Source organism: Aquarana catesbeiana, linkage group LG01, assembly GCF_042186555.1.
Source record: "Aquarana catesbeiana isolate 2022-GZ linkage group LG01, ASM4218655v1, whole genome shotgun sequence".
Lineage (NCBI taxonomy): Eukaryota > Metazoa > Chordata > Amphibia > Anura > Ranidae > Aquarana > Aquarana catesbeiana.
The window spans coordinates 533,870,580-533,893,851 of NC_133324.1; the positions used below are offsets into that span (position 1 = coordinate 533,870,580).

At 42.1% G+C, this 23,272-nt stretch overlaps 1 protein-coding gene across 2 annotated transcripts in view; it reads left to right on the plus strand.

Annotated features, from left to right (window-relative positions):
- Positions 1 to 23,272, plus strand: part of CHAF1A (chromatin assembly factor 1 subunit A) — a 693,562-nt gene that overhangs the window by 258,201 nt on the left and 412,089 nt on the right. The gene's annotated exons all lie outside the window — the stretch shown is intronic.

Here is a 23,272-nt window from a genome sequence, read left to right on the forward strand (position 1 = left end):
TGGAGTATCACAGTCAGTTTTGCTTGTGAAGAAGCACTTTTTCTAAAAATTTGGACTTTATTTTTTGTTTACAAACTTTTTATTGGAAAAAAAGTTTTTCAGATGTTTGAAGCAACATTAATAAAGCATACATATGAAAAGTATTCAGTTAGTTTACATTAAAAATGTGTGTTCTTGTATACAGAGTAATCTTCTATATCATAAGGCGACTTTTCAAATAACGATTATCATGAAATAAGAGAAAAAGAAATAAAATAGAAAAAATTGAAAAACATTAGTATACTATATCATATAGAGACATCTATATGAATTATATGCATTCATTTATGTTTTGTAGATAAACCAAGGATCCCATTTCAGGTTAAAGGCTTTCTTGGTATTGTGTGGAAAATATTCTCTGTGATCTTGATGTCATATACTCACTATTTGTGGAAAAAGTACAGAACTAGATTTCTAATATATAGCTACATAGTTGGTAAAGACAATAGTCCATCCAGTTCAACCTGTGTGCACATGTGTCAGTGTCTATAATTATTTCTCGTACCCCTGTATGTTGTGCGCTTTAAGATGCACATGCAAGAATCTCTTAAAAATATCCATACTCCCTGTAGCTACCACCAATTGTGGAAGAGAGTTCCACATCCTTTATTGCTCTGACAGTGAAAACCCCCCTGCGCAGTTTAAGGTTAAACCGCTTCTCCAATCCCTTTGTGTCCTCTTACACTCCTTGAGACTGAATAGTTTAGTTTTTTTCCTATGCTGGGATCGCCATTGAGGTATTTGTGAATCGCTGTCATGTCCCCTCTCAAGCGAGAATAGATTTAGTGTTTGCAGGCGTTCCTCGTAATGTAGGTCCTCCAGTCCCCTTATTAGTTTTGTTGCCCTTCTTTTTGACTCAGAAGTTCCAGCACATCCCTTTTGAGAAATAAACTATTGTGTTGAATCACCAAGGAACCACTCAACAAATAATGAAAAATATACTGTATTTATTGGCGTATAACACTCACTTTTTCACCATGAAAATCGGGTGCAAATAGCATGTGCGTGTTATACGCCAATACTTAAATTTTAGCTGCCTCGGAGGGGACAGGGAGCGGGGCGGGACGAGAGCCGTCAGATTACATGCAGTGAGAATCTCCTGTTTACTTGGCAGCCTCTGTAATAGGAAGTCCCGTCTCCTGGGCTGCCATTGGACCACTGTTCTGTCTATCATAGAATTCTCACTGCATGTAATCTGTCGGCACTCATCCCGCCCCCCTCCCTGTCCTCTGTTTCTGCAGATGGGCATCGATCAGGCTGCACTGATGGCAATGGTGAAGCTGCTGCATTGAAGGCAATGGCGAGGCTGTACTGATGGCACTTGTGAGGCTGCAGATGGGCATTGATCAGGCTGCACTGATGGCAATGGTGAGGCTGCAGATGGGCACTGACCCTTATTTTGCTTCAAAGTTCCTTATTTAAAATTTAAGTTTTTTTCCTGAAATTTCCCTCTTAAAATGAATGTGCGTGTTATACGCCTGTGCGTGTTATATGCCGATAAATACGGTCAGGGCCGTCTTTAATTTGTATTGGGCCCTGGGCAAACATTTTCTTGGGGCCCCCCCTCCATTCTGAGACATACAAAAAATAGCAGGTAGACTCAAAATCAGTTTACTGCAGCAGATCACGCAGCGATTGCAATTGTTTGCCAGAGGTTACAGCCTATCATTACTGCTCAATGGCTGGTTTCTAGAGGTTACAACACATAATTTCTGCTTGCCGATTAGTTGCTAGAGGTTGATGTACATTATTAGCGCTCACTAATTGGTTGCTAGGGGTTACAGCACATCATTAGCACTTACTGATTGGTTGCTAGAGATTAAAGCAGATCACTACTGTTTGCTGATTGGTTGCTAGAGGTTCATGCACATCATTACCTCTCACCGAGCAGTGGAGCAATCCCAAACAATTGAGCAAGTAAAGGGGCACATTAATACACATACTACAGGAGAGGTTCAGAGACTGCGGAGATACTGCAGGAGACAATCAGAGACTGCGGACATACTGCAGGAGATTACCAGAGACTGCGGACATACTGCAGGAGACAACCAGAGACTGCAGACATTATACAGGAGATTACCAGAGACTGCGGACATACTGCAGGAGATTACCAGAGACTGCGGACATACTGCAGGAGATTACCAGAGACTGCGGACATACTGCAGGAGATTACCAGAGGCTGCGGACATACTGCAGGAGATTACCAGAGGCTGCGGACATACTGCAGGAGATTACCAGAGGCTGCGGACATACTGCAGGAGATTACCAGAGACTGCGGACATACTGCAGGAGACAATCAGAGACTGCGTACATACTGCAGGAGACAATCAGACTGCGGACATACTGCAGGAGATTACCAGAGACTGCGGACATACTGCAGGAGACAACCAGAGACTGCAGACATACTGCAGGAGACAATCGGAGGCTGCGGACATACTGTACTGCAGGAGAAAATCAGACTGCGGACATACTGCAGGAGACAATCAGAGACTGCAGACATTATACAGGGGATGGTCAGAACTTTCAGCAATGCGCAGCTTTACAGTTAAATAACACAGCTCAGGGTTTAAGCAGTCAGGCATTTTATGGTTGTAAGGACATACCTGGCCAGCCAAACTCACTACATACATTCAGGACTGTGGGCGGGGCTTCCACTCTCTGCTCTCAATAAAGCAGCTGGGAGCTCTACTGATGGTTTGTTGGGTGGGCCCTGGGCCCACATCACCCGTGAATTGTCGCCCCAATGACAGCTTCGCAGAGCGCAAAGAGGACATGGGAGGATGTATTCCGCGCTAGCCAGCTGAGAGGGGCGGGGCCGGGAGCTCCACTGACGCTCTGACCCCGCCCACATGCAGCCTGTGTACTGGGTATAGAGCGCCTGTAGTGAGAGCCATTGATCGGAGTGGGAGTGTCATTGGAGCTCCCGGCCCCGCCCCCGGACCTCTGTATTCACCAGCCAGTATAGAGGGGGCGGGGCCGGAAGCTCCACTGACACTCCCACTCTGATCACTGGCTCTCACTACAGAAGCTCTTTTCCGAGTACACAGGCTGCACGTGGGCGGGGTCAGAGCGTCAGTGGAGGTCCCGGCCCCGCCCCCTCAGCTGGCTAGCGAGGAATACATCCTCCCGTGTCCTCTGTGCGCTCTGCAAAGCTGTGATCGGGGCCCCAATTCATGGCTAGCGCGGGCCCCCCAGCAAAGATTGGGCCCAGGGCAAGTGCCCCGTTTGCCCTGCGCTAAAGACGGCCCTGAATACGGTATATAAAGGCAGCTGCTGTTCAAATCAATGAATAGGCAATAACGTGCACAGAACCTAATGTGTAAAAACAGCATTTGCCGTGATTACAATAACAAATTGAAATGAAATAATGAACAAATATATATGTGAAAATAAGTGATAAAAACACTGCGCTAACTATAATGGCAAAAAAAGGGGGGAAAAAGGAAGGAAAGCAGCTACATACAGTATGACATGTACGATAAATGAGATAGATGAGTGCAAAAATGTAGCGCATAGCTATGGTGCATAAATATCGTAATATAAATGTCATAACAGAGGGGGAAGTAATTCCAGTGACGATAATTAACCCAGGTTGGATCTAAACAAAACCAGTGTCTCTGATACCAAAAAAATTAATCAAAAGGGATAAAAAGTCCTGTTCATGTCAAAGCAGAACAAACAGTCACTAAATGGTATGAATCCCGGAGTGTTATAAATGGGTATGCAGATCCATCAGTGGCAAGGAGATCATGGAAGGATAAACCTCTACAACTTGACAGAAGGTAAATGCTCTTACCAGATCCGGTGGACTCTAGTGTCGGTGACAGTCATCAGAGCCTTGTGCCACACATGGCAAATATGCGGGTGTCCTGATGGATGAGACCTCGTGGTGGATTTCAGGGATGCTCCCAAGGGCTTCCGAGTCCAATCGCCAGTTCAGGACAGGGACTTCCAGATCAAACACCGCTTTAGGAACTCCAAAATGGGAATCTTGATGAATGGATGTAGCCAGGTGGGGTGCCCATTCATTCCAAGAGGTTATGTGGAGAAAAAATATTGCTTCCACATAGTGCAGATAAAAACGAGTGGTATTTTATTTATAAAAAACAATACATTAAAATGTGATCACAAAAACGAGAACAGGCAATATGGAGAGTGATAGAGCTGCCCTACGCATTTCGACCAAAGGGTCTTCTACTGGGGCATGCTTGCCACTGATCCCCTTGCCACTGATGGATCTGCATACCCATTTATAACACTCCGGGATTCATACCATTCAGTGACTGTTTGTTCTGCTTTGACATGAACAGGACTTGATTTTATCCCTTTTAATTATTTTTTTTGGTATCGGAGACACTGATTTTGTTTAGATCCAAACTGGGTTATTCTCTTCACTGGAATTACTTCCCCTCTGTTATCACATTTATATTACAATATTTATGCACCATAGCTATGCGCTACATTTTTGCACCATCACAAATATATATGAATGATGAATAACCAATGGTATAAGTGTGTGGTGAATCAAATGGTAAAAAATGGATAAAAATTGAACTAATTTAAACTTGATGAATAACCACTAACGTCATTACTATAGGTATCTAATAGTATGAACGTGAGAACAAGGAAATATGATATCCTAGAAAACCCACACATCACAAAAGTCCAAATCACAGGATCTTGTGTAGTTCAGATGAAAAACTTCCAACGTGGGTGACATAACGGGTAGGAGTAAAGATGTCCACTCACCTGATGTGGATCCTCCTACCTTATGGCAGGAAGGATCTTGCAAGCTTGTGGGGTCTGCCCGACCTTCTGGGGTCTTTAGACGGATCCTCCGGTGCCCTTCACCTCGGATGGGACATGGCTCCAGATGCGAGATCGCCAGCGATGCGGTAGAGAAGAAATAACAGAGTACAGGCTCTTCGTAGTATAATAACGTTCAGTGATTTATTAAATGTCTCAATGGCTACAACATATGCCAACAGAACAAAATTAAAACCATGTATCCTTTTGTGAGCAACCGCAATGATACAGCCCGGAGGAGATGAAAGCCACGAGACCCACACCAGAGTCGGCGTGCGTACCACCAAAATGTGAGGTAGCTCAACAAGCGTTCCAGCCTTGCGCGTTTCGTCATCTACCATGACTCCATCTACTGTGACTGGTGACGGGCTTCTGATGACGTAACTCTTATTTCTTCTCTCCTGCATCGCTGGAGATATCCCATCTGGAGCCATGTCCCATCCGAGGTGAAGGGTGAAGGATCCGTCTAAAGACCCCAGGAGGTCAGGCAGACCCCACAAGCTTCCAAGATCCTTCCTGCCATAAGGTAGGATGATCCACATCTGGTGAGTGGACATCTTTTACTCCTACCTGTTTTATGTGACCCACGTAGGAAGTTTTTCATCTGAACTATACAAGATCCTGTGATTTGGACTTTTGTGATTTGTGGGTTTTCTAGGATATCGGACAATAGCATATTACTGTATCCATTTATAATTTTATTTTCTTGTACTCATGTTTATGCTATTAGATACCTATAGTAATCACGTTAGTGGTTATTCATCAATTTCTATCCATTTTTAACCCTTAATTAGTTGATTCACCACACACGTATACCATTGGTTATTCATCATTCACATATATATTCACTATTTCATTTCAATTATTTATTGTAATCACGGCAAGCGCTGTATTTGCACATTAGGTTGTGTGCATATCCCTTCTGAGAACTGGTGACCAGAACTGGACAGAATACTCCAGATGTGGCCTAACCAGAGTTTCATAAAGTGGCAGAATTAGTTTTATCCCTGGAGTATATCCCCTTTAGACATGCTAATATTCTGCCAGCTTTGGTAGCTGCTGCTTGACATTACATGCTATTACTCACTCTGTCATCTACTAGGACCCCCAGATCTCATCCTTGATTCCCCCAGCGGTTCACCCCCTAGTAAGTAGTTTGCATTTCTGTTTTTTGCCCCCAAGTGCATCACTTTACATTTTTCCACATTAAACTTCATTTGCCATATATTTGCCCACTCCATTATTTTGTTCAGGTCTTTCTGTAAAATTTCTATATCTGCATGTGAAGTTTTTGCCCTGCTTATTTTTGTCACCCACAAAAACAGAGTGAGCGATTTATCCCATCCTCTATATCAGGGCTCAAAATTTCAAATCCTGAGATACTAGCCAGGCCTTAAGGGTTACTTAACCCCTAAGGGCCCCACCCAACCCCTACCATGCCCCGCCCCTATACACAACCTCGTAAATGCTCATGAAATGACACTTAAATGTTTTATGCAGGATTAAGTTACACAAATTAATATTAACAACTTTATCACCCGTGCCCATGAATGCAGCCTCACCCATGCCCTGAATGCAGCCTCACCCGTGCCCATCAACACAGCGTGACCAGTGCCCACTAACGCAGCCTCCCCCATGTAGCCTCACCCGTGCCCATCATGGCAGCCTCACCAGTGCAGAGGGGCCAGCCGGATCATTATAGCGGAAGAGAGCATGGAGGAGGAAGAGGAGAGCCGGCTTGATCAGAGCGGGGTTTGCCCGCTGTAACAGCTTACATTACAATTGCAGTCCATGCGCCGTCACACTCAGCCCCGCCCTCCTGACCCTGCACCTGTGACAGACAGAACGTGCCCTGGCATTGGACCGGCGTTTTGTCTGTCACAGGTGCGGGGTCAGGAGGGCCCTTTATTCATGTGTTCAATACTTTTTTTTTTTATTCCCCCCCCCACTGTGTCCTTTCATTTTATTACACATAACTTATTTGTTTTGGTTTCTTTTGTCTGTATGGGTTGCATGGGCACCTTAAGAGCCCTTTCACACTGGGCCACCTATAGCGTCGGCGGTAAAACGCCGCTATTTTTAGCGGGGTTTTACCGTCGGATTAGTGGCGCATTTCGGCCGCTAGCGGGGCGCTTTTACCCCCCCCGCTAGCGGCCGAGAAAGTGTTAAAACCGCCCGCAATGCGCCGCAATAGCGGCGTTTTGCCGGTGGTATCCCAGCGCTGCCCCATTGATTTCAATGGGGAGCAGCGGTGGAGGAGCAGTAAACACACCGCTCCTTCACCGCTCCAAAGAAGCTGCTGGCAGGACTTTTCCTGACGTCCTGCCAGCGCAGCGCTCCGGTTGAAAGCCCTCGGGCTTTCACACTAGAGACAATGCTGCAGCTGTTTGAAGGCGGATTGCAGACGCTATTTTTAACGCTATAGCGCCTGCAAAACGTCCTCGGTGTGAAAGGGGTCTTAGAAATAGATTTACCTAGAAAAAAAATGGTGATGTGTTACTACTTTTACCCACTGTATATTTGGACTTAAATAAGTGTGTGTGTGTGTACTCCTCACTTTTCACATTAATGTTTCATCTATCGCTAATATTTTTTCACATAATATATATTTTATTTGGTGTTTGCATCCCTGGAGGGTGCCATTTTTTATTTTTTAAAAGCAGTATTTCGTATGCATTATACCACTTATTGATTTATTAGTTCTTCTTGGCTAGGACTAAGGCTACACGCTGAAACACAAACTCTGTCTTTTGTACCACACCTGGATTAATACATGTATGGACACTAAAAGCCAGTGCACTGACTGCTCACCACCTTGGGGAATTATAGGTGTTTTCTACTATACATTTATTCTTGGTGTCTACACCTCTGGAGGGTGTCTACTGCCAGTTTTTGATCCATTTATTTATAGGCATATGTATGCAGTGAATATTGCACTGTGTTTTTATGAATTTTTTTTAATTTTTTTTTTTTTTTTCCTGGTTTTAAAATTTTGATGTTCCTATTTGTAGTACTTTGAAGTGTCGCATTCAGTTTTGTTTACCTCCCCCAGGGGGCTGATGTAGGTTTACTGTTTTACATGCTATATACTTGGATATTCAAGTTTATTGAGCAGCGCACCATCATTTTGTTTTGTATTCATTGAGGGTGAGGGAACACATTGAGGCTTTTGCAGCAGCTCTACTGTCTCCATTTGCTATTTGGCAGCGCATGAGATTTTTTCTTTCTGTCCATTTTGGCATTTAAAGTCTATGAAAAACCAACATTAAATTTCTCGTTTGCTCCTTTTTGGTCTGTTAAATATATCATTGGATTAATTTTGTTGGTGGAGTTGAATTAAAAATAAATGCTTTTCTTTAGAGATTTAAAGCCGTCCTTTCCTCATTGCTGACTTCCTGCATTACCTCAAAGGCTATTTAGCCCTCCTAGTTATAATAATTTATGTTCTACTTTGACCTTTTATGCTGTAGCGATCCAAGTGTAGGAGTGATTGAGTTTAGAAAAACATTAGGAGGGCTGACGACACTCGGTGTGGAAAAAAAAAAAAAAAAAAAGCTGAGGTTTGTCGCATACAAGTACCAAGATTTGGCTGGTTTGTCTGTCCAACAGAAGCCAGTCTAACAGCACCCACTGTCAGAATACAGTAGCACAACAGGAGAGATCTCTGCATCAGCATTGTTTGTGTGATACAGGGATCTGTAAAGAGAGGCATACATTAAAGCAGTTGTATACCCGCAGGACAAAAAAAAAAAAAAAAAAAAAAAAAAAAAAACCTGCAAGACAAGGCCATAATGAGCTAATATGCAGCACATACTAGCTTATTATGAAATACTTACCTTAGAACGAGGCTTCGGTATCTTGCCTGGCCCACGCCGAGGGAACTGATATTTTGCCCTCGGCGTATCTTCCGGGTTTGCGGCTCCAGCGCTCTGAGTGGCCAGAGCCGCAGTGACGTCACTCCTGCACATGCGCGCAGGAGTTTTCTTCCTGGCAAGTTCTGGGAGCGTCTGCCGGGCATCCACAGCGCATGCACCGCTGAAGTCAGCGGCTGCATGCAAAGTGTATATCTCCTAAACAGTACAGGTTTAGGAGATATTAATTTTACTTACAGGTAAGCCTTATATTATATTATATTATAGGCTTACCTGTAGGTAAAAGTTAATAATTTGGGTATACAACCACTTTAACCAATTTTCTTTCCTGCACTCTTGAGTTACAGGAAAGAAAATTACTTGATTTCCCCCATCAACAAATTCAGTGCAGAGGGAGGTTTCCAAGCTGTCAATAAAATTATCACTGCCGACAGCCTGGTTGTACTGAAGTTGACTTATTAACTTTAGTACAACTAGCCTGCCCATAGATGGATTGAAATTTGGCCGATCCTTGCATATACTATATACCCAGCTTTAAGACCTATATGGAGCACTGTAAACCTTTATCGGGCTGCTTTACTCATGGCTGCTAGTGAACCCGTGAGCTATTTAACCCTTTTGATACCAACCTGTGGAATATGTCGCTGGCAGTCAGTATTAAAAGAGAAGTGATCATGTGATCATTCAGAGAAGTATGGTCAATAAGAACACTTGATGTATATGTGTGTGTGTGTGTGTGTGTGTGTGTATATATGTGTATATATATGTGTATATATATATATATATATATATATATATATATATATATATATATATATATATATATATATATATATATATATATATATATATATATATATATATATATATATATATATATATATATATATATTAGGGGTGCACATCTTCTCTCACCTCGCCATTGGATTACAATTATCCCGTATTCGATTCCGCAATGCATCATGATTAATACCCAAGTGCCCATGGCTTTCAACAAAAAATTAATTCAAGCAGTTAAATTGAAGAAATATATTTATTTGTATCTGCTATTTAAACAAATTACACCAAGTTCCCTGCATATAGCAAAGTCTGAACATGAACAGTGCAGCAGACAACAGTATTTAAGAGTACTGTGACATCAAACTGTTGTGTATACATACAGTGCTGGCCTGGTGCAGTAGTTTACATTTTAATATTTTCTTTTATGAAGAAGTAAACTATAACTTGTAAACAGTAACACCTACATCTATAAAACAGAGCACTTCCAGTTATTGACTGGCAAACATCACAGTGAACCTGTAACAGTCACACAGTGTGTTGCAGAACTTCCAGGTTCACAGTGATGATTGTTTGCCAATACCACCACCAGCGCCAGTGAGTCAACACAGATGGATGGCTAGATCGGCGTTATAAGCTCTCGAAGTTGTCACCCAGTCACTTTACAGAAAAAGTTACCTGCACTCTACCATGATACACCTGTAACTGAAGCCAAGCCACCATTAGAGGAAGCCGGAAAATCCTTGACAGAATAAATTGTCAACTAAATCTAAAAGCCTTGGACAAATCTTTATGGGGTCACAAATATATATAGTTACACACCACAATACAAAAAAAAAAACACACACATCACTGAATCATAATGGTAAAGGGCAGGCCATAGGTCAGGCGGGCAATGGCACAGTCAGACATGAGGTCTGGTCGGTGTGTGTTTTTTATTTGTGTGTATTTGTGTGATCCAATAAAGTTTTTTTTACTCCAGGTTTTAAGATTTAATTTATTCTTTCAAAGATTTACCTTCCTCTGGTGGCTTGGCGGGCGTCGGTTGTCTTGAATTAAATACGCTTTTAGAATATTTGGCTGAGGGTTAAGTTAGTTGACACCCCCAAACATTGACAATACACATCATGTCACCCAGTCACTTTACAGAAAACGTTAGCTGTACTCTATCACGATACACCTGTAACTGAAGCCAAGCCACGCCACCATTAGAGGAAGCCAGAAAATCCTTGATTGAATAAATTATCAATTGAAGCTAAAAACCTTGAGCTAAACCGTTCTGGGATCAGAAATATGCACGCACGGCTGCTGACCAAGATGGACGCGCAGTAAGATCGAGAAACCAACATGCTGCAAATGAGGAAGCAAGGAAGGTTTGTAAGGACAATGCCTGTGTAGTTGTCTGGAGAACACCTAACCTATATTTGCCCTGAATTTCTGCATTGGCTCTGCTTTCCTGGGAAGTCCTGTCTGCCTACCTGCCCTCGGTTGGTGTGGGTGTAGGCGTCTCGGAGGAGAGCGAGGATCGTCCTGTGGGGTGCCGCGGCTTGGAGCCCAGGATAGAGCCGGGAGTAGGCGGGAGCTTCCGCTTGTCAGTAGTAACAGGCTGCGGAGGCTGCTCGCTTGGGACCCACCCTCCGGCGGTTTCCACAAGAGCGAGCGGTAGTGATTGGGAGGATCCCGGAGAGATCCGAGGACACGGTCGGCAGTGGATAACAAGCGGTGTCAAGTGCAGGGGAAATATGAGTAAGACAAAGAAAAGAAAAGCAGGAAGATAACGAATAAGAAGACCTACACTGCTATAATATAATCCATAAGATGGATCCATAATATGGATGGGAGCGGAATGAGGAGGGCGGTGAGTTAGGATATAACTGTGTGATATTAAACCCATATTTAACCTACTGCCTACAGACTGTTTAAAAGCTGGACTAATTAAAATATACAGCAGTATACTGCGAATAGGAGGATTTATTGTGGCCCAAGACTATAAGGGGGGCCTTGGTGAAAGGAACTAATTTATTGACCCGTGGGCTTTGCTCCCTTTCCGTTCGCCCTCCCAGAGGTTTGTTTTCTGGTAATAATAAATATGGCACCTAAGAAAGGTAATAAAACACCACAACCTCAAAAGAACAAAAGGGATAAATCGGAAAATTTAAATAAAAGCACTACAGGGGTGCAAACAACGGATATTAGAGGATTTTCAACAGATGCAGATGCAATCTCCCCAATCACAACAAATATTGCAGAGATCTCAGGAATTAATGTAGCAGAATCCTCTTCAACATCAAGATCATCAGGGGAGGAAATGGTAGGTCACCCTAGAATTAGCTCACCAATTGATATAATGGGGACATTAATAGAGCAGAAAGAAATAGATAAAGAAACATGGGATATGAGATCATACATACAATCTCTCCCAACTAGGGCAGACATGGACCTTTATGTGCATCATACAAGAAGGAAATACAAGATCTCAAATCATCAGCCAAGAACACACAAGAAAATTTGGGTATAATAGATACAAAAATGACTTGCGTAGAACAGTATTTGATAAAACGAAGAGAAAATCCTACAGCAAGATATGCAATTAAAGCATATCATATATATGGTGGATGAACAGGAAAATATAAATAGAAGAAATAATATTAGAATCAGAGGCCTATCTGAAAATGTGAGCTCAAAGGATATGATAACAGTATTGCAAAAAATATTCCAAGAAATGGTTCAGGACCTTGAGGTAAAGGATTTAATAATCGACCGGGCACATAGAGTAATGGGATCAAGAAGACCAGACCCCAGCAAGCCAAGAGATGTGATTTGTAAAATGCACTATGCTCAAACTAAGGATAAGGTTATGTATTTAGCACGACAAAACAGAAATATTCAAGATGAGGGGGAACAACTAATTTTCTTTCAGGACTTATCTAAATATACACTGGAGAGAAGAAGAGCATTACAACCCCTATTGGAACAGCTAATAAAGAAAAATATGCAATATAGATGGAAATACCCATTTCACTTATCAGTTCAACATGATGGACTTATAGCGATATTTAGGGATTTGGAGGACTTACCGGAGTTTTTGAGAGTTCTTCAAATCCCTGATGTTAAATTACCGGACTGGCCCAATGTATACACAAAGCCATTTAAAAAACAAAGTGCAAAAGGTCTTAAAAGGGATGGGGGGAGGGAGCGGAAGGTATGAGGGGGACGGAAGATGCGGGGGCATGTGTGTTTTTTTTTTTTTTTTTTCTTTTGTTGTTGTTTTGTTTTTGAGGGCGGTTGAAGGGATTTTCAGGTGTAAAAATAATTCAGAATAAGGGTTTATGTGGGTTCACTGGAATTATTAAAATATGAGATGCATACACGAACACTAGGGACATGCGTGTTGTTTTTTTTTTTTTGTTTTTGGAGGGCAGAGGGGAGGGATGGTATAAGAGGTTATCAAATATAAATAGTAATTTATAATATTTGTTTGACTGCTTGATATGAAGATTCACTGTGATTATCAAAAGATAAGAAAAATATGCACTTACACTGGGGGAATGGGTTTTTTCTTTTTTGTGGGGAGGGTGGGTATAAGAGGTTATTAAATATAAATATAAATTTATAATATTTGTTTGATATGAAGATCACTGTGTTTGTCAAAAGATAAGTGAAGTATGCACTTACAACGGGGGGGGAATGTGTGGTTTTTTTTAAATAGTAATTTATAATAGTTTGACTGTTTGATATGAAGATTTACTGTGATTATTAAAATATAAGAGTAATATGCACCTACACTGGGGGAGTGGGGTTTTTTTTTTTTTCATTCTAAAAGTAATTTGCAATATATGTTATGAAGAGTTATTGTGATTATTAAAATATAGGAGAAATATGTAATAATACTAGGGTGTGTCCCCCCCCCCCCCCTCTAATACAACCCTTTTTTGAGTATAACAGGGATTATTGGGATTAAGGGGTTTATTAATAACAATCACAACTTATCATATCTATATGTTTTGAAGGTTTAATTCTGCTCTCACTCCTCCAATACAAATCCTTTTTTGAGTATCACAAGGGTAAAGAGATGGTAGGATGGGAAATATGAAAGAGTGGAGTAGGATATATGGGTCATATTATAATAATAATGTAGAAAAATCAAGGTATAGGAAAGAGGTTAGAGGGACAGCTCAAAAAAGTATAAAAAAGGAATAAGGTTAAAGAAAATTATTAGATAAAGAAAAATGCGGCATGTGGCAGATCACTGGGCGGCAGATCGGAAACAGCAGGTCTCATTGGGGAACTTACGGTTGTAAGATAGACTTAATAGAAGTCAAATAGAGTTAGGTTGGAAAATAGAGTGTGAGTGTAAAAGAGTATTGGGCGTGATACTTGGAAAGGTGCGAGAGTTGATTTAATACATTAGGGTTTTTTTTTTTTCATTTATGGGTGGGATTAAACTATGTTCCTTTAATGCAAGAGGCCTTAACTCTCCCTCAAAAAGAAATCAAATCTTAAGCTTATTTAATAAACAAAAAATGGATGATATTCTGTTTTAAGAAACGCATTTTCGCTCAGATCACATTCCGAAATTAAACAGTAGGAGTTATGTCACCTGGTTACACGATACATTTCCTTACTCCAAATCAAGAGGCGTATCTATCGCACTTCATAGAGACATCCCCCATCAAATAATGCAGGTTGACAAAGGTAAGGATGGCAGATTTCTGATGATAAAAGTGATATATGGTAAAATCTTCACAATTATCAATTCTGCCAAATCAAGATCAAATTAAGAACGGGGTGAAGGTCCTATCAGGTGCGAAGGAGAAAGCGGAAGGCGTAATTCTGGGTGGTGATTTTAATTTTATAATGGACACCGATATGGATACAACTATTACCCAGACATGTAGAAAAAAAGAGCCATTTAAAGGATTTTAAGGACCTACTGAGAAAACATCTATTAGTGGATATATGGAGGCCTCAGCACCAAAAAGTAAAGAACTATTCGTATTATTCAAATATACAGTGGGGACGGAAAGTATTCAGACCCCCTTACATTTTTTACTCTGTTATATTGCAGCCATTTGCTAAAATCATTTAAGTTCATTTTTTCCTCATTAATGTACACACAGCACTCCATATTGACAGAAAAACACAGAATTGTTGACATTTTTGCAGATTTATTAAAAAAGAAAAACTGAAATATCACATGGTCCTAAGTATTCAGACCCTTTGCTCAGTATTTAGTAGAAGCACCCTTTTGATCTAATACAGCCATGAGTCTTTTTTGGAAAGATGCAACAAGTTTTTCACACCTGGATTTGGGGATCCTCTGCCATTCCTCCTTGCAGATCCTCTCCAGTTCTGTCAAGTTGGATGGTAAACGTTGGTGGACAGCCATTTTTAGGTCTCTCCAGAGATGCTTAATTGGGTTTAAGTCAGGGCTCTGGCTGCGCCATTCAAGAACAGTCAGAGTTGTTGTGAAGCCACTCCTTCGTTATTTTAGCTGTGTGCTTAGGGTCATTGTCTTGTTGGAAGGTAAACCTTCGACCCAGTCTGAGGTCCTGAACACTCTGGAGAAGGTTTTCGTCCAGGATATCCCTGTACTTGGCCGCATTCATCTTTCCCTCGATTGCAACTAGTCATCCTGTCCCTGCAGCTGAAAAACACCCCCACAGCATGATGCTGCCACCACCATGCTTCACTGTTGGGACTGTATTGGACAGGTGATGAGCAGTGCCTGGTTTTCTCCACACATACCGCTTAGAATTAAGGCCAAAAAGTTCTATCTTGGTCTCATCAGACCAAAGAATCTTATTTCTCACCATCTTAGAGTCCTTCAGGTGTTTTTTTTTTTTTTTTTAGCAAACTCCATGCGGGCTTTCATGTGTCTTGCACTGAGGAGAGGCTTCCATCGGGCCACTCTGCCATAAAGCCCCGACTGGTGAAGGGCTGCAGTGATGGTTGACTTTCTACAACTTTCTCCCATCTCCCGACTGCATCTCCGGAGCTCAGCCATAGTAATCTTTTGGGTTCTTCTTTACCTCTCTCACCAAGGCCCTTCTCCCCCGATAGCTCAGTTTGGCCACACAGCCAGCTCTAGAAAGGGTTCTGGTCGTCCCAAACGTCTTCCATTTAAGGATTATGGAGGCCACTGTGCTCTTAGGAACCTTAAGTGCAGCAGAAATTTTTTCGTAACCTTGGCCAGATCTGTGCCTTGCCACAATTCTGTCTCTGAGCTCTTCAGGCAGTTCCTTTGACCTCATGATTCTCATTTGCTCTGACATGCACTGTGAGCTGTAAGGTCTTATATAGACAGGTGTGTGGCTTTCCTAATCAAGTCCAATCAGTATAATCAAACACAGCTGGACTCAAAGGTGTAGAACCATCTCAAGTATGATCAGAAGAAATGGACAGCACCTGAGTTAAATATGAGTGTCACAGTAAAGGGTCTGAATACTTAGGACCATGTGATATTTCAGTTTTTCTTTTTTAATACATCTGCAAAAATGTGAGCAATTCTGTGTTATTCTGTCAATATGGGGTGCTGTGTGTACATTAATGAGGAAAAAAAGTATCTTAAATGATTTTAGCAAATGGCTGTAATATAACAGTGTAAAATTTAAGGGGGTCTGAATACTTTCCGTCCCCACTGTACATGATTCTTATCATAGAATAGATTATTTTATTAACCATTCTGTAATGATGACCCCTCTAACAGACATGGGTGGCTTTTTATGGTCAGATCACGCTCCGATATACTTGGAACAATAGAACATGAAAGATCAAGGGGGACATGGAGATTGAATGATAACTTAATAAGGGATAAAGATTGTGAAGAGGATATTGACAAAACAATAAAGGAGTTCCTAATAATTCATGAAAATGATGAAACAGCAATCCCTATTCAATGGGAAGCACTAAAATGTGTTTTGTGGAGGGTGTTCATCAAGCACGGATCAAGGTTAAAAAAAAAAAAGGAACAAAGAAACTCCAGTTGTCAGAAATTGTAAAATATCTATCTATCTATATAGATATATATCTATCTTACTTAGAAGGGGGTATGAATAGGATTAGGATGGACACACCTGTAACTGAAGCCAAGCCACCATTAGAGGAAGCCCGAAAATCCTTGACAGAATAAATTATCAATTGAAGCTTAAAACCTTGAGTTAAACCGTTATGGGATCAGAAATATGCACACAATACCAACAAAATATGCACACGTCAGACGTGAATCATGAGAAAGGGCAGGCCACTGTGTGAACAACAAGCAGGCAAATGGCACAGAGTCAGCCACTCATCAGGTCGGTGTGTGATTTTTCTTTTGTGTGTGTATATTTGTGTGATCCAATAAAGATTTACTCCAGGTTTTAAGATTCAATTTATTCTTTCAAGGATTTGCCTTCCTCTGGTGGCTTGGCAGGCATCAGTTGTCTGGAATTAAATACAGAATTGATTTGGTTGAAGGTTAAACCCCCTAGAAACAGACAGGCAGTCATAGAGCATGACAGACACTCTGACACTGAACACGCCACAGTCACACGACACTAGTATAAAAATTCTAAATGGACAGTTGGACACACAATAGAAAACCATTCTCCATCTCCTCCAGTGCTAGAAAAGCTATAACAAATATAATATTTATATCATATAGTATACTCCAGGTTCAGTTCACTGTAATGATCATTGATTGTTTGCAATTGCCAGTGCCATGACCACCTGCAGGTCTGCTGCCACCAGTCAGTCAACAACACAGTGTGACTGCGTTGAGTTGACGCTAGACTAGATGACCATGACATAGGGAATAGATAGGAGGGACTCGGGAGGGAAAAAAAGAGAGAGGGATGTAGAGATGAAGGGGAATGGTGGGGACTGGGGAGAGGGGGATGGTTGGAGAAGGGGGGTGGGAGAAGGAAGGAAAGAGGGGGAGAGAGAAGGAAGGAAAGGGGGAGAGGGAAGGAAGGAAAGAGGGGGAGAGAGAAGGAGGGAGAGGAAAGAGAGGGAGAGAAGGAAGGAAAGAGGGGGAGAAGGAAAGGAGGAGGGAAAGTGGGAAGGGGAAGAGGACCTTAAGGAGAGAGGGAAGGGGAGTAGAGGGACTAGGGAGAGTGAGACTGGGAGTGGAGACAGACTGTGCTGAGGAGGGAGAGGGGATGGTGCTTGGTTGGCATCAGTTGTTTGGAACTTTTAGTATTTGGCTGAGGGTTAAAGTAACCCCTACTTCTTTTTTTTTTTTTTTTTAAACTGAATTAATGACAATCTTCAAAAATCAAAATCTCAGTGGCAGACACTGACAGTGCTATAAATAAAATATATAAAATTAACACTGGTATGGTGTGGCAGACTAACAGTGGGCTGGGCAGGGGCAGTGGCCCTGGCAGACACAACAGTACATCAGAACTTCCTGGATGTGCCAAAAATCACGAAAAAATAACAAAAAAAAAAAATCACTGCAAAGCGCAAGCAATGCTGCTCAGGATTTGGGAATGTGTAGATATTTCTGTAAGAACACTAGTTGATCCACATGCTCTGCTTTGAGTGCGCTTCTTTTTGCAGTTACCACATCCCTGGCAGTGGTGAAAACCCGCTCTGCAGACACGCTTGTGCCTGGGATACACAAGTATAGCTTTGACAGCTGAGAAAGGAGGGGAAATATGACCTCATGCTCACACCACCAGTTTAAAGGTTCCTCAGTGAGAGGCAGAGGTGGGGCTTTACAATATTATTTTTGCATTTCCTCTTCAGCCTTGGCATAGGGGGTCTTGGGTTCTATTGTACCTTCAATGTCAGTGAAAGACTGTCCCAGCAAACTCATGAGCAGCGATCTGGCCTTTCTTTTGGGAGGAGATGGAGAATGGTTATCCTCGATGGGTGAACTTTCTTTTTCTTCCAGAGTTTCTTTTCTTCTAGGCACTTGATCCTCCTCATGTCCTCTTAGATGTAGTCTGTGTTTGAACAAAAAAGAATAGAAAAAAAAAAAAACAGTCAATTGCCTATGATTCTGATGGGATGATGAAAAAGCACAGGAAATGGACGGTGCAGTTTCTGCACCGCATCAGATTCAGAAGCGTGGCTTACACTATGTAGCAAGCTGTAGCTAGCTACTAGTTACAGTTCGTTTCAAGAAACATGATGAAATTCAAATTAATTTATTAACCTCCAAGGATGCAGCCTCCTCAGTCACTCCTTTGTATATCTCCAATCTCTCCTCCTCTGTGAGGATAAAAGGCAGTCCCTTAAAGCGAGGATCCAGTGCAGAAGCTGTATGAAGAATCTTCTTCTCTGCCTCGCTGCTGTACCTCTTCTGAAGATCTGTTCTGATGGCATTCTTGATCTCATGGATCATGGGTGTCTCCCATGGTGTCTGTCATGCTCTGGAGGAGTTGTGCATTTAGAGGGGCAATGAGAGAAACTGTTGGATTGCGCTCTTCTGACATCAGCATGGTTGCATACTTCATTCGCTTTAATGCACTCACAGCATCCTCTGCTTTTGATACATCTGTTTCGTTGAGAGTGCAGAGATCGGACTCTCCTTTTCTGACTTCTGGAGACAGCAAGGTGGTACAGACTGCAGGTTGTTCTAAGAACCTCTCGACCATGTCATATGCACTGTTCCATCTTGTTGGCACATCAGTTATCCGCTTATGATTCTTCAGGCTAAGACATTTCTGTTTCTCTTTTAGACAGTGGCTTGCTCTAGTGTGGTGAAAGAATGTGGATATCCGTCGCACTCTGCCAAGAAACCTGGAGAGTGTGGCCACTTTCAGCGCTTGCTGGGATGCAAGGTTTAGTGTATGGGCGAAGCATTTTACATGGGGGAATTTCCCAACTTGAGCTGCAGCTATCATGTTTGACACGTTGTCGGTCACAAGCACTACAGATTTATCGGACAGTTGGAAGAATGCTTCCACAACACGAGACAGTAGCTCTGCCAGATGAGCACCTGTGTGAGACTCATAAATGGCTCTCATTTGCAGCACATGTGACAAGATCTGCCAGTCCTTGCTAACGTAATGTGCTGTTATTGTAACATAAGACTCCGTCGTGACTGAAGTCCATGAATCACGTTATTGCGACTCTACTTGCTTGGCTCATTGACGCAATTATCTGAGCTTTAGTTTCGTGGTAGAGTGCAGGTATAACGTTTTCTGTAAAGTGATTTCGTGATGGGAACTTGTAACGTGGCTCTATTGTCTTCAACACGTAGCGAAACCCAGTGTTGTCCACAACAGAGTAAGGGCGCAGGTCCTTAGCTATGAAAGCTGCCACAGCTTTTGTTCTCTTCCCCTTTTCAGAGTTGGGCGGCAAAGTTGAGTATTGAATCAATTCTTGGCTGAGCTGGGTCTATTGCATTGTCACTGGTGGTGGTGGTAGGTGTTAGCATCTCTGAGTGAAAACGGCTAGCGTGGTTTTTATATTAGAAGTATTCCCTAGATATTTAATTTTTGTGCGACAGGCTTTACACATAGTGTATGACTTGTCCAATTCGTACTTCCCACTTTGTTCATGTTCATAAAAGCCAAAATGTGCCCAGATGTTTGCTTTTAAAAAGCTAGGTGCATTTTTTATCTCTCGTTCTTTTTGGTCGTCTCCTGCCATTTTTACTAGTGTAGCAGTAGCATGGCATGTAATTGAGACAGGGGTGATGATGACAATGTTGTCTACAAACTCTGTCAGTATTAAAAAAAAGAAGAAATAAAATTAAGTGGTTAAGCCTAAAGCCTGCCACGAGATCACCAGAAAACAAAAGTAACCTAAGTAAGTTTCCTCTACTAGTGTAAGTGTAGTATGTATTGTATGTATGTGATTGTATATGATATGTTAAACAAATAGTTGTCACAAAATCCTTATTCTACCCCACACACCGTTGCTAGCTACTCGCAGTTGCACTTAGTTGCTATGTGTTAAAAATGCACCCTCATCTTATCTGTGTTACTGCTAGCCGCCGTGGTCATCAACTGCACTGGGGTCATTGGTCACTCAGCGACAGACATACACGTGATCTCTCTATCTCTCCTTCTCCAATCTTCGTGGCACACTGGCATTGAAACACGTCACAAACCGCTACAAACAAACATATGTCCCAGGTCCCTGTCCCGCCAACATCCCCCCCCCCCCCCCCCCCAAATGACAACGTATGCCATTTCATTATTTATAGTTTTATGTATTCATTGTCAATGTTTTAGTGATTGATTTCACATCACAACTTCATTAGTTATCTTGTTTGTGTATGATTATTATGGTTTTGCTCATCACTGCCCTACACGTGCTGCAGCAGCATGTGTGGGGCAGTGATGAGCAAAACCATAAATCGTACAAAGGTATCAATGAAGTTGTGATCAATCACTAAGAGAAACATTGGACATTAGATTAGAGAGAGACTGACCTACATAAACCATAATTAAATGGCAATTGCATGGTCATGGTCACTTAAACTCACTTTAACCCTTTCATGACTAAGCCTATTGACATTTGGTGTTTTTTACAAGTTAAAATCCATATTTTTTGATAGAACATTACTTGGAAAACCCCCAAACATTACATAGATATATTGTTTGGCAGAGAATCTAGGGAATAAAATGGTGATTGTTGCAATATTTTATGTCTCACTGTATTTAATTTATTGTGCAGCGGTCTTTTAAATGCAACTTTTTGGGAAAAAAGAAAAAGATACTTTCATGAATTTAAAAAAAACGAAACCGCAAAGTTAGCCTAATTTTTTTTGGTATAGTATGAAATATGATGTGTTACGTTGAGTAAATACCAAACATGTCATGCTTTAAAATTGCACACGCGTAGAATGGTGACAAACTACGGTACCTAAAAATCTCCAAAGGCGGCACTTTTTAAAAAAATAACGGTTACCAGGTTAGAGTTACAGAGGAGGCCTAGTGCTAGAATTATAATTATTGCTCTCGCTCTGACGATCCCGGCGATACCTCACATGGGATTTGAACATTAACTATGCGGGCCAGGTGCGACTTGCCGAGCCGACTTCCTTATGCGTTTTCTTTGCTGCGGGGCACTTTTATAATAATTTTTTTTTTCTTATGCATTTAATTTAAGAGGCTAGAGCGGCAGAAGGCAGAGGATGTCCAGTCCACTCCCGCTCCTCTGGGATAACAACCAAATGGCTTTTGGCTGCTTTGGTTGCTATCCATGGGAAAGCCGACGGCCCAGCGCCCGCTGTAAAAAAAACGGTACCGGGATGATGCCTGCAGCAGTGCAGCTGCGGGCATCATCCCGGTTAAACCCCCTAAAGCTGAGGCCGCAAATGCGTCTGCTCGGTGCGAAGGGGTTAATGTTTAGGAGTACAGAATGGCAAGGCAAGCACCATTATTATTTATTTACATTTTACATAAATTTGGCATTTGCATTTTACAATGACACAGTCCACTCCACAATGCATCAGAGATACAGATTAATTATGATATATATATTTATATATATATATATATATATATATATATATATATATATATATATATATATATATTTTTTTTTATATTATAATTTTAGTTTAGGACAGTGTAACACCTCTTTACTATTAGTCTAGTATTACAGTGTGACAGTGAGTTACCTACCTGTGATGATGACGACGACGAGTCGGTGTTACAGCTGAGCTGAGCAGTGGCACTCAGCCACTCACTGCTGGAGCGTTTTTTTTCTCTCCTCCTCTCCTGCTGCTGCCTGCCTGTGAGTGAGGATTGGAGTCTGAGGACAGGATAGAATGACAAGTTTAGTGAGTGTACTTCTTCGTTCATACTGTGTGTGTGCGTGTGTCTGTGTGATGGAGACACTGACATGATGATGACAGTCAGTTACCTACCTGATTAATTATGGTGCTGAGCAGTGGCAGTGTGGCTGGCACTGTGTCTAACATTGACGACTGGCACTCAGACGCTCACTGCCCCTGCTGGTCTGGAGCAAGTCTCCTACTCTCCTGCTGCTGCCTGTGGGGACTCGGAGTGAGGACAAACCAGCGCAGCCTAGCTCGGGTCTCTCCGTGTCCTGAGTCGGGTGACGGACGCCGGACGGTCTCCCTCACCCCCTGTAACGGCCTGTGCTCAGCTGTGCTGTGTTCACTGCACACAGTGATAGCGGGAGCCCACTGGGAGGAAAGCTCTGGGGGGACTGGGAGTCCGGGACACGGAGGAGGTCGCACACATGTTGCTCTGCTGCAGTCTGTCTCCTCTCTCTGAGCCACGACACAGGGGAAAGCGGCGCGAAAGCTTTGGGTGCTTTCGGCTCCACTCGGAGCAGGGCATGGCGCGGCGGCATAGCGAGAGGATGACGTCATCCTCAATCGATTTCTTAAAGCTATAGAATTGATGCCGCATCGTGGACGGCCGATGCATCGATTCGACGATTAATTTCAACACCCCTAATATATACATCATAATGTGTATGTATGTTCCTTGGTCAGGAACAAATGCTCTTTGACAGTCATGCGGGGATGCTACTAATTCCTAATGGCACTCCCAAGCATAGGTAAATGTGGTACGGCTTTGCATGTGTGAAACCGCATAGTGCTTATAGCATTTTGCAGTTCCTTGCAGCAACTTTTTTAATCAAAAAGGTTGGACTTTTTTCTTGCGGGTACAGCAATTCTTTCAAATGAATTGGCTTCTGTACTTGCGACGTGCTTACACAAATCTGGACGCATGACCTGCACATATGTGAATCTACTCCTAAGGATATCTCCTGAGTATTTTCAACTTTTTAATCCATTACAGATGCACCGATGCATCACCGGTGGCTTAAACATATCTGTCAAAAATTGTATTTTC